Below are 15,901 nucleotides of genomic sequence, written 5' to 3' on the forward strand. Positions count from 1 at the left end.
TTGACTTTCCACCACTGATTCACAACACTAGTTGCACTTTAGAATTACCTCAACAGATTTTTAAAATATTTGAAAACTTTTACACAAAAAAATCTCTGGAGGGTAAGTTCTTGTCGCTTGCCTGCTTCACTAAAAATAATAAGAACAGAGGTATGTGCATTTTAATATAGAGGTATGTGCATTTTATTTTTTAATTATTTCTAAATTGAAGTACTTTATAGTAATATTTGTTTGCACATTACCAAAAGGCATATGAGTATTTCTGATCTCAGAGTGCCATTTATTTTGCAGAAGAGATTTTTCTTCCCTCCAAAGCTACTGACAGGTTACGAACTACTATAACTGAGTTGTAAATAATTGTTGCCATTTTATGATGTAATTGAAAGGGCATGAGATTAGGGATTTTAGTAATGATTTCTTGGTTCAATTTTTTTACTCTGCTGAGCTTCAGTTTTCTTTTTTAAAAAAATGGGAATATAATGCAAACAGTCTTCAAAAAGTTCATAAAGTTCGAGAAAACGTTTCTCAAACAACTACAGATAGAACTACAATATGATCCAGCAATCCCACTGCTGGGCATATACCCAACGGGATGGAAATTATCAGATCAAAGGGATGCCTGCACTCCCATATTTATTGCAGCTCTACTTACAATAGCCAAGATATGAACCAACCTATATGTCCATTGATGGATGACTGGCTAAGGAAAATATGGCATACATACACAATGGAATACCACTCAGCTATAAAAAAGAATGAAATTCTGCCATTTGCAGTAGCATGGATGAATTTGGAGAAAATTATAAGTGAAATAAGCGAGGCACAGAAAGAGAAGTTCCACATGTTGTCACTCATAAGTGGGAGCTAAAAAATAAATTTAAAAAAAGAAAGAGAGAGAGAGGGAGAGAAAGAAAGAGAAATAAAGAAGGAAATAGTAAGAAAGACAGACAATAATCACAATAATACACTAAACTTTCAGAAGGAGAGAACAAGACTGTGGTTACTAAGGGGGAAAGGGGGAGTGGGAGGAAGGTTAATAAGAAATTGGTTAATGGACACAAAGAATGGTTACTTTCTGTAATGATTAATATGCTAATTATCCTTATTCGATCATCATACATTGTACACAGGTACTGATATTCAACTCTGTACCTAACCCACAAATAGGTATAATCAATTACATTTCAATTTTTATAAAAAATGTGTATCATGAAAAAACTATGCATGAACTTCAAAATTTTTTGCACCATAATAAACTCGAACTAACTTGTTATAACATGTCTGAATAGGATCTAGTTTGAGGCACTAAGAAGAATAAGACTCAGTTTGGGGAAAAAACCCTATCAGAGCAACAACAATTCTGCTAAAATTGAAGCAAGAACAAAGATCAAATTTATGGTGAAGCTTGGGTAGAAGAATGGTGAAATCATTGATGCTTTACAAAAAGTTTATGGGCACAATGCCCCAAAGAAATCAGCAGATTACAAATGGATAAATCACCTCAAGAAAGAACAAGATGATGTATAAGATGAAGGCCACAGTGGCAGACCATCCACATTAATTTGCGAGGAAAAACTTAATTTCATTCATGCCCTAACTGAAGAGGAGCAGTCATTAACAGTAGAAACAGTAGACAACACCACAGACATCTCAATTAGTTCAGCTTATGCAATTCTGACTGAAAAGTTAGAGTTGAGCCAACTTTCTGCTTAATGGATGCCAAAATTGTTGTGCCCAAATCAGCTGCAGACAAGAGCAGAGCTTTCAACGGAAATTTTAAACAAGTGGAATGAAGATCCTAAAGCATTTCTTCAAAAAATTGTAACAGAAGAAAAGGACGGCTTTACTGTTACCGAGCATGGGCTCACTGCCCAATGCACACAGAAGCCAACACTGTGGCACCAGTTTTTGTGAGAAGACTTTTCTGCAAGGTCGACTGGCAAGGAGACAGAAAACAGCTCAAATCCACCTCATTGAACCAGGATCTGGGCAGTTTTTTTAAAGATAAATAAGAATCAGGAACTGGGGATTGGCGGCTCCGGTTCAAACTGTAAGACTAGGCAAAGGTTGGCTGAGCCTGAGTCAGGATATATGACTCAGACAAGAGCTGACTGGTTAAGCCCGCATACAGACCTTTGGTGGAGGATGTTCAGGTTCCTGTGGTGCCCATGGTCATCTGGAGGGCAGGGTCCTTCTCTCTGCACACACTCAGCTTACACCCTGAAGATAACCTGTAAAACAATTTGAGATGGGGAAATAAAACCAGTTCCAGCTAGTTTTAGACGGTTTCGTTACCAGTATGATCCCGAAGACAAAGTACAATCAAAGCAATGACTACCAGGAGGAGGAAGTTGTCCAGTCAAGCAAAAGTGGACCAGTCAAGGGCAAAGATCGTGGCAACAGTTTTTTTAGATGCTCAAGGCATTTTGCTTGTTGACATTCTAGAGGGGCAAAGTGATAACATCTGCTTATTATGAGAGTGTTTTAAGAAAGTTAGCCAAAGGTTTAGCAGAAAAATGCCCAGGAAAGCTTCACCAGAGTCCTTCTCCACCACAGTAATGCTCCAGTTCATTCCTCTCATCAAACAATGGCAACTTTGTGAGTTTCTGTGGGGAATCATTAAGCATCTGTCTTACAGTCCTGATTTGGCACCTTCTGACTTCTTTTTGCTTCCTAATCTTAAAAAGTCTCTAAAAGGTACCCATTTTTCTTCAGTTAATAATGTTAAAAAGATAGTATTGACGTGGCTAAATTCCCAGGACCCTCAGTTTTTTAGGGATGAATCAAATGGCTGGCATTATTGCTTCCAAAAGTGTCTTGAACTTGAAAATCCTATGTTCAGAAAAAAAGTTTTTATATTTTTTTATTTTCATCCTTTAATTCCATTTTTCCATGAACTTTTTAAAGTCCCCTGGCATTGTCCCTACCTACTTCAAAGAATTATTGTGAAGATTGAGATTTTACACACACGCGCGCGCGCGCATACACACACACACACACACACAAACACGCACACACACACACACACAAACACGCACACACACACACACACACACACACACACACACACACACACACACACACACTGTATATGATCAGCTTCAAATCCCAAATACCCTCCTTTTGAGTATATGCATTTTATTTCCAAATAGACTAGAAACCCCTAGATTTACTCTAGTTTGTTATAGGTAAATAGTGCAAATCAGGTAATACTCTACAAAGCAGAAAAAGCATTTTTCAACAGAGTTACTGTCTCTGTAACCAATTATGCTCACTGAATACCAGAGGCAGCCCTCTGTATTTATAGAAACTGCAAGTGAAAATATGTGGAACCCCTCTCAGGCTGCCAGCACTTTCTCCCTCATCTGTAATCACTCTTTGCTGTCCTTGGCAAGCCCTCCCTAAATCTGCAAATAATTCCCACCCCCTAACTTCAAAGACAGGAAAAGCAGGCCAACCAACAGGTAAACTGCCAGCCATGTCTTGCTTCCACGTTGGTTCATCAGGTCTGGTTATCATCCAAACTCCACTGGTGAGTGGGGCGGTGAGAATTGCGGAAGAAGCCACTGCTGGGGGTGAGGATGCTCACATCTGGTGAGGGCAGCTCCTCATGTATTTGCTTATGAGAAACAGTGTGTCTAAACGTAAATTAACAGAATGTGATAGAGTGAGTGCAAGGGGAAAGTAGAGGGCCAAGACTAGTTTCGGACCAAACCGCACCACAGACACTGGGAAAGATTTGCATCTGCCTTAGATCCCATGTCCCCACCTGAAGATTAATCTAGGCTATCTCTTGATTCAAGGGCCTTAGAAATAATTCAATAGATCTGAAGGGGGTTCTAATCATTTCCCAACATACCAGATAAATCGCAGTATTCAGATCCCACAGTATTTTAGGGAAAAAAAAAAAAAATCCTTCTGATAAAATACATCAAACCTCCTTATCCTATAAATTTAGAAACATGGATAAGTTTTAAAAACAATCTAATACATAATTCTAAAGATGAATTTAGAGAATTCCCTAATAGCTTTTAAATGTGATACTCAATTATTTCCTTTATTCGGTTGGTTATTTATGGATAAATTACTTATTAATTATGCTTAAGGCATTGCACTGAAATTTCAATTGATGAAATAGATCTTTTTCTCTCAAAGAGTTTATAATATAGTAGTAGGTTCTCAATTCTTTTGAGTTATTAAATCCTTTGAAAGTCTGATAAAAATATAACGACTCCTACCAGAAATATACAAATACATGTAAAACTTGCATCAATTTGAGGAGTCAAAGACTACCTGAAGCTTATTAAGAACACTTAACATTAAAGGAAAGATAGGAATGAAGATAATACAAAGTGGCATAATATTACAGTAATAAGACCTGTGATAAGAGTTCAGGTGAAGGGGCATTTATTTGAATGCAAAATTATCAGGTAAGGATTCATGATTAAGGACACTTTTAGATTTGCCGTTGAAAGATGAGTAAGACTTTGCAGAAGTGAGGATAGGGAGACAACATTCAAGCCTACAGTAACAACATAAGAAAAAGTAGGGGATCAAATAAATGTATAGATATTTGGCATGTTCAAACAAGAAAAAATTTTAAGTCCCACTGGAAATTTTTGATTTTGTTTTACAAATAATGCCAGGTCATTAATGGTTTTTAAGCAATGAAGGGAGATAATCAGAATGGTGCATTAGAAAGATTATTTTAATGGAAGTAAAAGATGAATTCATGTGGATAAAGATTAAAATAGAAGTCTATTTCTATAGAAAAGAAGTAATGAGTCAGTGGCAGTAAGGTTGATAAAATGACACTTCAGAAGTAGAACTAAGTAAAACTGGCCATTAATTAGAACGTAGAGAGTGCAGGAGAAGGAAGAATTAGAGGTGATTAAAAAGATATGCCTTTTAAAATGGTAGGAAACACACATTTGAGAGGGAGATCAGTTTATTTAGGGCAGATTGAGTTTGAGGTATTAGTTACTTCTGAGAATAAACCTCAGATTTTAATTATAAATCTATCTCTCAGAATACTAACAGTACGGGCTGAAACAAAAATCTTGAGACTCAGTCAGGAAATTGCTCAATCCTCCAAGAGAATTTTTAGCCCTTATTTAAAAAGGTAGGAATTCAATGATTAGTTTGCAATTCATATCACATTTCCAAACCACAATCTCTTAATTTTAGACTTTGCAACATAAAAAGACTAATCTACAGTATGTAAAAACAGAAGGTGTGCCAATACTTAGCATTAAGTAGAAATAAGCAATGTTGCCAACCTCATCAAAAACACTGATTTCTTCCAAAGAGGAAATCTCACCAAAGGGTTTGGGCAATAGATAACTTGACAATAGCAGGAGCAGGACTTTATGAGAAACGAGCTTCTTTTCTCAATCTCAACCCTCTCAGAGTAATGGATTGAGAGCTAAATGGAACCCAACAGATTATCTAGTGCAATGTTCCTTGAGTAAACAAGCGAACAAAAAAACCTAATGTCCAGGGACATCAAGGTCCCTTTGGTAATAAATAGCAGAACTAGAACTAGAACTTTTGTCTCCTGACTCCCATTCCAGGTGCACTTTCCTCGGCCCCATATTCCAATGTTTCTTTGGGTTATGTACTAACCCAGTGGACTTTAAGTTAACCTAAGTCCTGCAGAGCAGGCCTTGGGAGAATATGGAGCTACCACACGGGTGGATGATTGGGGTTGCCTCCAGCCATCTGGGCAGAGCCTCTCAAACAGCCAGCAGATATGAGGGATGATGACTCCACACATGCATTCTTAGTAGGGAAAGGGTTAGAATGGGAAATTGCTTCTCCACAGGTTCCCTCTGCCCTCTATTTCTAAATTTCTTTTCCAAGTTTTTTAGCTGCCCAGGGGCTGCTAAAAGATCTGATATCAAAAGACTCCAACACACTAGCCGCTTAGCTCAGTTGGTTAGAGCACAGCCTTGTAAAACTAAGGTCAAAGGTTTCGATTCCCCTACCAGTCAGCCCAAAAACAAAACAAAAAGACTCTAACAGTCTCCACTCTCCAGGCTCTCCTTGTCTCTCACTGAGCCTCACACCCCCAAATTATCTACCCCTATTCCTTCCTTAAGAGAATGCTAATATTTAAAAATCACTACTGTATAGAGAAGCAATGTAATGAAAATGGTGTTAGAACTTAAGAGTTTGGGAAGCTACAGCGAAATTCCCTTTCCCCACACTGTTACAGAAAGAGAAACCAAATGGTTTACCAAATATAGCTGGAAAATCAGACTGTCTAGGAGCAGAACCTAGGAATAACTACCCGGGATTCCAATGGTCAGCAAGGTTAGAAAATCTCCAATATAATATGTATATAAATTGTTTTCCCTGAGATTAGATTTTGGGTGTTCCATTTCAGTAGCTAATCTAAGACTCTTAAATACGAAAAGGGCAACATAAAACTGCTGGAGATTGAATACAACACAGTGAGTACTGGACCTACAAAGTTTGGGAGATTTCATCCAGCATCCTGTTTCTCATGCAAAAGAATACTTCATGCATTGCAGAAATTTCCCAATGTTGCACATGTAAAGGAAGACTGAGTGTTCCTGTTTATTCTTTCCATCTTTTTCTTTAGATTACAGATAAAGACTAAAATTCCAAAAAGGATATCCATTTCAACTTAATTCCAGAAGGAGAGAAAAGAAACTAATTGTAAACAAAATTTGATAACCAATACACCCTTCATACACTAAATCATTATAACATATTGTCTGCTTAGGTGCCAAAGATTTATGTGCCCTCAAAATTCAACTCACTTGACAATTTACATAAAAAAAAAAAAAGCAGGCCTCTCACTTAGTGAGACTCTGCTCCGTGGCTATTTATAAGGGGAGTAGAACAACAAATCATTAGGTCATTTTGAGAGGGAAAAAAAGCATGAATAGCCACATTTATTATATTTCATGTGGCAGTCTACTATCTCAGAATTTATAGAGCCCACAGGAGAAATTTCTTGATACTTCTTCTCAGTTAAAACCAGCAGGTAAAATTTATAGTTTTTCTGGTTCACAGAGAACTATGCCCTTTCTACAGGAAGAGTGTTGGGCTTTTAGTAAATGAAGAATAAATAATATTACTAAGAAATATTACTTTTCAACTTATGTTGTACTAGCTCTATGTCACAGTCTAACTTCAATGTTTCCCCAGGACCTTCTAAAATCACAGAAGAAGAAATCATGATGGAAAATTAGATTAGTCTTACAGAATGAAAATCTCAAGGGAGAAACAATTTTCTGTCTTAGATAAAGTTTCCTTTAGATAAAGCCAGGTTGTGCCTGCACACATATGTTCCTTAAAACATTACACTTACTAGCTGTGGTAAAGCTTACTCAGCAAGATCTGTTATATGTTGCTCTGCATCAACATTGAATATTTTTTCCATACAATGGATAGCAGGAAAATATAGAGAAAATAGGGTTAATTTGGATTATTTATCAAGAAACACATTCAGGAGACCATAAAATAAGTTTTAGTATATTGGGGATACATTGAAATTATACTTATTGTTATAGAATGAAGATTCTTATAACATGAGTGTTTCAAGCATGAGTGGGGATTCTGGTGAACTGGCAACGTTCTATTTCTTAACCTGGCTGGTTACTTTGTGAAAATAAGTGAGCTATTTTTTTTAGACTTTTCTATACACTTGTTACATTTCACAGTAAAAAAAAAAAAAAAAAAAAAAAAGATTAATCAAAAAAGAACATAGCTCCATTCAGTCATTAAGCTCTGCTCCCTACTGGGAACACATTAAAATTACATTGAAAGGATATTTTTAGTTGCAGAACAAAAAGAATAGGGTAAAGAAAAATAGAAAAGAGAGATGTCAACTAAATTTTGGAAGGCAGAAAACACATGGACTTATAATGACTGACTTAGAAGACAAGAAAAAACTAAATGCCTACAGGGAAAGACAATATGCAAACCTTAAAGAACCAGGAAAAGGCACAAGAGTTTTAGGTCTACCGGCACCCTAAAGTTGGGGTGCTGGGGGAACTGAAAATTGAAGAATTGGTTATCAGTCTGTGTAAAGAATTAGTTAAACCCTTAGATGCCCTCTGTCACCACAGCAAAAGACTAGAGAGGATGAACTATAGGAACTTTGGACTAGGAGTCACTGGGCACAGCTGAGGGCAGCAATGCCATACTGAGTGAAATTCTATACAGTAGGAATAGTGAGACTGCTTAGAACCATCCCTGACTTGACTCCTGGAACACTGGCAGTGAGCCTTGAAATCCCTAGACAGGAAGGAAAATGATTCCTACCTGGGAAAATTGGCCATGTATAAATAAAAGATCCACATACTCACATTTGAGTATGAACAATGAAGCAGTGTGCTCCTCACCTAAATAGCCTAAAGAGAAGTCCTGATCAACTGACTTTTCAGGTATATACCACACACACACACACACACACACACACACACACACACACGAGCTTTCCATCAACTCTTTAATCCCTCTTTCTTAACTATGAACAGGCAAAATTTACAAGATATTTGAAGAAAAATCTTGACATGGATGAGTGTGACAAAAATAAATTAAAAGAAAAATGGAGCTCAGAGGAAATAAAGTCAATACAGAAAACTAAATAAAACTTTTAAAAGTTAAAACTTCTAAAAGAAAGTCACCTCAAAGAGATATCAGAAGATATTAAAGAGATAAGAGAAAATATGAAACAGGAACAGAATGAAATTAAAAAGAAATATTAAAAGAGAAAAGGGCTCTTGAAAAATTAAAATAATTGTATAAATTAAATATGAATTTTTACATTTAAAAAGTGCATTTTACTGGGGATCAATGAAAATTTTTATGACACTAAAGATAAAGAAGAGGTCCTAAAATTCTCCAAAAAGAAAAACAGATAGCACTATTCTCAATAGACAAGATATGGAATCAACCCAGGTGTCTATCTACAGATGAATGGATAAAGAAAATCTGGTGTGTATACACAATGGAATACTACTCAGCCATGAAAAAGAATGAAATCTTGTCATTTGTGACAGCATGGATGTGTCTGGAAGACATTAAGTGAAATAAGTCAGGCACATAAAAATAAAAACAACATGTTCTCACTCACATGGGAGCTAAAAAAACTATGTTGAACTTTCAGAAGTAGAGAGTGGAATTGTGGTTACTAGAGGCTGGGAAGGGGGGCAGGGAGGATAAGGAAAGGTGGGTTAATAGACACAAAATTACAGCTAGATAGGAAAAGTAAGTTCTAGTGTTCTACAGCAGTGTTAGGCATATGTAATTAACAATAATTTATTGTATATTCTCAAATGGCTAGGAGAGATCAAATGTTCTCATCACAAAGAAATGATGAAGTTTTGCAGTAATGAATATGCTAATTGCCCTGATTTGATCATCACAAATTGTATACATGTATTGAAATAAAACTCTGTATCCCATAAGTATGTACAATCAATACATTTCAATTAAAAAATATATTCCTTTAAAAAGTAATAAATAAATAAATAAAATCTAAAACAGGGCAAACAAAAAAAATTGGAATTGGAATGTCATCAGACTTCTCAACAGCAATATGGACTGTACGGGAAAATGGCACAATTCATTAAAATTCTGAGAGAAATTACTTTCCAACCTAGAATTCTATAACCATCCAAATTTAAAATCAAGTGAGAACACGAATTAAGACATTTTCAATCCTACAAGTTCTTAAAATATTTAGTTTTCATGCATCTGTTCTCAATAAGCTACTAGATGATATGTTTCACAAAAACTAGAGAGTAAACCAAGAAAAAGGAAGATAAGAGGTCCAAAAAACACAGGAAAATGAAGTAAATTTGTAGACTGTTAGTTAACAGAAATCATGGGACAACAACCATGTAAAACACAAAGATAGCAGCTAGCCTACATTGAAACGGGAGGAAGGAAAACTTCAGAAAGGATGACCCTAAGAAAAATATTAAACTGTTAGATTACCTGATGTGTCTGAACATATGGAGAAGAAATTCACATTTCTTTTTTTTTTTTTTTTTTTGTCTTTTTCGTGACCAGCACTCAGCCATTGAGTGCACCAGCCATTCCCATATAGGATCCGAACCCACGGTGGGAGCGTCGCTGCGCTCCCAGCACTGCACTCTCCCGAGTGCGCCACGGGCTCGGCCCGAAATTCACATTTCTGACATTGAGTTTGAAAATAAGTTAGTGATAAGAACAAGGAAAACTAAGGAAACCAGGGAAAGAAAAAGGAGTAATTATCTACTCAAGAGAAAGAGAGAGAATTTCAGCTTTCAGCCAGGATGGATTAAGAGAGGTTGGACTTACTCTACTGTCTGAAACAAACCAAAAAAGAACAAAATATATGAAACAATGGTTTTCAAGACCCTGGACAATAGGCAACAAAAGAAATTTTAAAAATCCAATTTCAAAAATTAGCAGAGGATTTGAACACATACTTCACTAAAGAAGATACATGAATGAACATGAAAAGATGCATAATATCATTAGTCATTAGGGCAACACAAATGAAAACCACAATGAGATACAACTACAAATGTATTAGAATGGCTAAAATTAAACAGACTAAAGACTGGCAATATCAAGTGTTCATGAGGATGTGGAAGAATTGGAGCTCTTGTACACTGCTGATAAGAATGTAAAATGATAAAAACCTCTTTGGAAAACAGTTTGGCAGTTTCTTAAAAAGTTAAGCATCTGACTACCATATGATAAACCATTTTACCCTAGATACTTACCCAAGAAAAATGAAAATATATGCCCTACAAAGATTTGTGCATGAATGTTTATAAGTCTTATTTATAATAGCCAAAAACAGGAAACAACCCAAATGTCCAGCAGTTGAATGAATGGAGAGACAAATTGTAGGATGTCCATACAATGGAATACAATTCAGCAATAAATAAATAAAACTACTGTGAAGTGCAACAATATCAATGCATCTCAAAAGAATTACGGTCAGCAAAAGAAGCCAAACATAAGAGACTACATACTCTGATTCTATTATGCAAAATTGTTGAAAATGCAAGCTAATCTACATGACAAAAAGATATCAGTGGTTGCCTATGAGGTAATAGGCAGTAAGCAGGGATTACAAAGGAGTACAAGAAAACTTTTGAGGGTGATTGGTATATTCAATATCTTGATTGTGGTAATGATTTCACAAGTGTAAACACATGTTAAATCTTATCGAATTTTCCACTTTAAATGTGCAGCATAATGTGTTGTATATTATACCTCAATAAAACTATTTTAAAAGCTGTGAATCAGGGCTGACTAATTAGCTCAGTTGGCGAGAGCACAGCCTAATAACACCAAAGTCATGGGATTGGATCCCCGTACCAGCCAGCTAGCCAAAAATTTTTAAAAAATTAAAAAGCCATGAATCAAATAAAATGTAATCATAGATTAGAAAGATTTACGTAGTTATAATAATGGAAGCACTGAGCATTCGTTTAACCAAAATTGTGATACAGTTTTTTGGGGGAAACTGGAGGCTGGGTTGTTTCATTTGCATTTTTCTGATTTCCAGTAAGATTTTGCTCTTCATACACTCATTGGTCTTTTGGGATGTTTTTCCATCTGCAAATTGCTTGTTTGTGCACTTTGCCCATTTTGATTGGTTTTCCTGAGTTATCTTTGCTAATTTGCAGTAGTTCCTTGTATATTCTAGATATTAATCCCTTTCGGGTTATACATGCTGCAATATCTTCTCTCAGACTGTCCCTGTCAATTAACTCTGTCTAAACTCTTTTCCCTTCTTTGCAGGCCACATAACCTACCCTGTCCAAAACACTAGGCCACGTCACAACTCCAGTTGACTTTATGTGTCAATTATTTCAACCTTATTATTCACTGCTTTCTTGGAATTTAACATTGTGAATAAATTACAACACCTCTTCAAAGGCCATATTTTTCTATAATATAGAGGGTTCATCAGTGAGTTTGTCTGAAGAATAAGTTTGCCCCAGACAGAGAAATTTATACTAAAAAGCCGCAGGCTATGTCAAAGTGGTGATAAAGGAAATAATGGGTTTTGTTAAACTTAGCCCAGCCACCAAAACTTCCCTATATCCTCTTATTTGCTTATGAAGCAGTAAAGTGCAGTGGTAAACCTCTGGAGTCTGACAGACATGATTTCAAATTCCAGAGTCTCCAATTTCTATCCCACAGGATTGTTTCCAAGATTAATTATGACAGTGCATGTTAGTGCTCAGTTAGCACAAAACCTGGAGCATAGTACCCACTCAGTAAATGGTAGTCATTACTTTACCTAGACCACTTTCCCTTTCAACCTTGCAAAAACCCTCCTATTTATCCTTTAAAGCTAGGTCCAGAGGACATCTCTTCCGTGAAATCATCCTGAGGCGCAGCTCCAGCCGCAGCTTGGCTCAAGCATTTCCGTCACTCGCCGGGGTTCCTTGGGTTGTGGTGCCAGCCTGAACTGGTAAGAGGATGCTCCAAGGAGATGAAAGAGGAATCGCCCCCTCCTGCTGTTCAGGTACAAGGGCCTGGTCTGCAAGCACAAGTGAGAAAAAGCAAAAGACAAAAATGCCTAAATTCTTGATCCTCCCTGCCACCACTGTTGACGACAGTGATATTCTGCAGCTGATCACAGAACTGGCTAAGTATATACATGGAAGACCCAGTAATATTAACTGAAAAAGATCTGCTAGAGGATGGTTTTGGAGAGCACCCCTATACCACTGCCTGGTTGCAGAAATGCCCAAGGAGCACCGGGCTCTGGAGGGACACAGAAAGCGGGGAAGAGGGGGAGAAAAATGAAGAAGAAGCCTCCAGAAAGTTTGGAATATAACAAGATCCCAAATATTACTTCTTTTCAAAGTAGTTAAAATATATGCATCATGTAAATTTCATCAGTGGAGTTTATTTAAATTGCTACGTCTAAATCAATATGTGTCTATCATTGATTAAGGGCAAAATGTCAGCCACCTTTGGTCTTTAGTTTTACGTAAAAGAAAGAGTTTTCTCAACAAGTCACTATGAAAGCTCACATGGTGAGAAATTTTACTTACATGTGGAAACTTTCATTTCTTGGTGAAAATGAAGTGCTTAATTCAAACGATCTTTTATGGGCACCCTGTCTATATAGTCATCTTTCAGAAAAGGGGTGTCGTGTATAGCAACACCTATAGTGTGAAAGCCAAATTCTGCAGTCTAAACATATTTCCATCCTGCTTTAATGACAATTTAATAAAAAAGAGGAACATACTCACATGTATGATTCAACATTTAAATATAATATGGTTTAATCTTTAAGCAGAAAGTTTTAGGCTTTTTTTATTTTTTTTATGTTTTATGTTTTGCTCCTGAAGTAAAATAAGACATGTTACAGTTATTTAATATCCAAATACCTGAATAATGTTTACCCTACTCCCTGGTGGTGAAATCATTTTTAAATTAAAGGAGTACTTATGACTTCACATTGTATTCTTGTCTTTTGAATATGTTTCAATTATTTCTGTTTTATAAATTTTTCCAAATTAAAGTGGCTTAAACCAAAAACAATTATTTTATTATCTTTTATGGTTTCTATGGGCCAGGAGTTTGGGAAGGCACATCTGGGTGGTTCTGGCTTGGTCAGGCTGCTGAGGGAATGTTCTAGCTCTGTGAGAACAGGACCCGGAATCCAACCCTGACCTCTGTTCAGTTGTCTAGTTAGGGGTTCATGCCCATTCTAATGCAAACACATGAAAACAATTAAACAGCTAAGTCCCAGGCAGGCTTCTCAATACTATGGCTTATTTAGCTCTTAGCAGGGGATACTGCCGTGGCCAAAAAAACCCGGTTTACCACAGAGTGATTTCTGCAGAGAATGTAAAATCATATCAGCAAGTTTGTTACAAAGCACACCTTGGCAAGAGAATAAAGGTTGAATATTCAGTTGGCAGTATGTATGTTTACCTTCTGTATGACCCTGTCTACCCTAGAAGATTAAAGTGGAAGATTAAAAATAGCCTAGATAATTTGGCTAAGAGGAACAGTGAAAAAACCTGCTATTTATTCAGGGAGGAAAAAGGTGATGGTTTCAATATTTGAATTATATGAACTCAAATAGTTTGAACACCCAGTTCTTATTTACAGATAATTTTCTAACTTTCCACCTTCTTTTATCTATCTTAACATAGCTCAGTATTCTAGAATTGGCAGATCAAAATCTTCAAATGACATCGTCCACTGAGCTTCAAAACCTCACATTTAAATCTTAATAAAAATACAAATAGAATTTTTTATATTTCTATATACCAAGATAGAATCTTTTTTAAAGATGTAATAGTTGGATCTCTCGATAATCAAAATGGTGATGCATTTTTAATCATATAAAAGTTATGCATTTCCTATCCAGCTGTCATGGAACAATAGAGAAATTGCTTTGAGGTAAAGTTTATGTCTGCAGAAATAATATGATATATCCTAAAGCTCTATGCCATATTCGTGACTTTTTGTTCATTATAAAAATACCTGTGTAATGTCTCTAGGTTATGAAAAAAAGTATTAAATAAAAATAGAAGTGTAAAGAATCAAAAACTATAAGTGTTTAGAAAATCAGTAGGGACACATCCTAAATCTTTCATGTTAAAAAACTGAAAACTCAGATTATAACAGTTCAGCATATTCAAAACCATAAAGATTGTTGATTTCCATGTATTTTTAATTTCATAATCTTTTGGGGTAAATTATTTTTTAAATAATATTATCCTTTCCTAAAATAAAATAATTTTTTATAGCCTTAGAGATAGTATTTCCTGAGGTAAAAAAAAGAATAAATAAATGTATGAATTCAACAGCATCTGTAAACATCAAGGTCTTGAAGCCAGAAATGAACAAAAAGAATTGATAAAGGGACACAAAAACCAACTATATTGTATATTGATAAATTAAAATTTTTCAACATTATCAAAAAAAAATTAGTCTATCTCTGTCAGTAACCCAATAACCAGTCTTTACTCATAAAACAGTAATATAAATGAAACTTTTCCTTGTGCATAGAATCCTGCTTCTTCCTTCTGTCATCATCTACATCACCAATCCCTCAGCCTTCTTGAGTTTATCCAAGAGTCTTGCATGAGTACATGGGCCCTGTATTTTGGGGGTGGGGGGGTTGAGAAATTTTTCTTATTGTCTTATTGTAGTAAAATATACATAACATAAAATGTGTCATTTTAAGCATTATTAAGTATACAAATAGTACTATTAATTACATATACGATGTTGTGCAACCATCACCACTATCTTTGTGATGGGCCCTCATCGCACAAAAACAAGCCAAGATTTTTCTTAGAAGATAGTTCTAGCAGAAGTCAGTACTGAATTTTAATGTTTTTCCTTCATTTTCAAAGGCTCTCAAAGTTCTGCTCTCAGTGTTAATGACATACCCAATTATATGTTTGTAGAGTGTGAAATATCTTGCCTTCAAAACAAACCAAATGTCCCTCCCAGTTTTAATTAAAAAGTAATTTCAAGTCTCTGAGATATTGGGAGATCTAAAGGCTCTATGAGTCATAGTTCAGAAGTTATCTCCAGTAATCCTTCTTTCTCAACAGAAAGAAAGTAGTGATGAAAAGGTATAAAAAGTAGAATACTCATTTTTCTCAAAAAAAAAATGTGTTTTTTGTTAGAAGACAAAGATTATGGTGATCATCTATTCTAGCATGAAAGCTAATTTTCTAATATTTGTAAGAAAATTTCAAACTTATCTTCTGCTCATTTGGCTTTTTCAGTTGATTTCTAAGTGCATGGATCTGCTCTTAATCAAGAATACAGAACAGATGAACTTAGGTTTCTTGCCAGAAAATGCAACCTCATATTGGCTACTGACCAATTTTATCAAAATCCTAGCTGCGAAAAAGAGCATTACTGAAAA

Source organism: Cynocephalus volans, chromosome 9 (assembly GCF_027409185.1).
Source record: "Cynocephalus volans isolate mCynVol1 chromosome 9, mCynVol1.pri, whole genome shotgun sequence".
Lineage (NCBI taxonomy): Eukaryota > Metazoa > Chordata > Mammalia > Dermoptera > Cynocephalidae > Cynocephalus > Cynocephalus volans.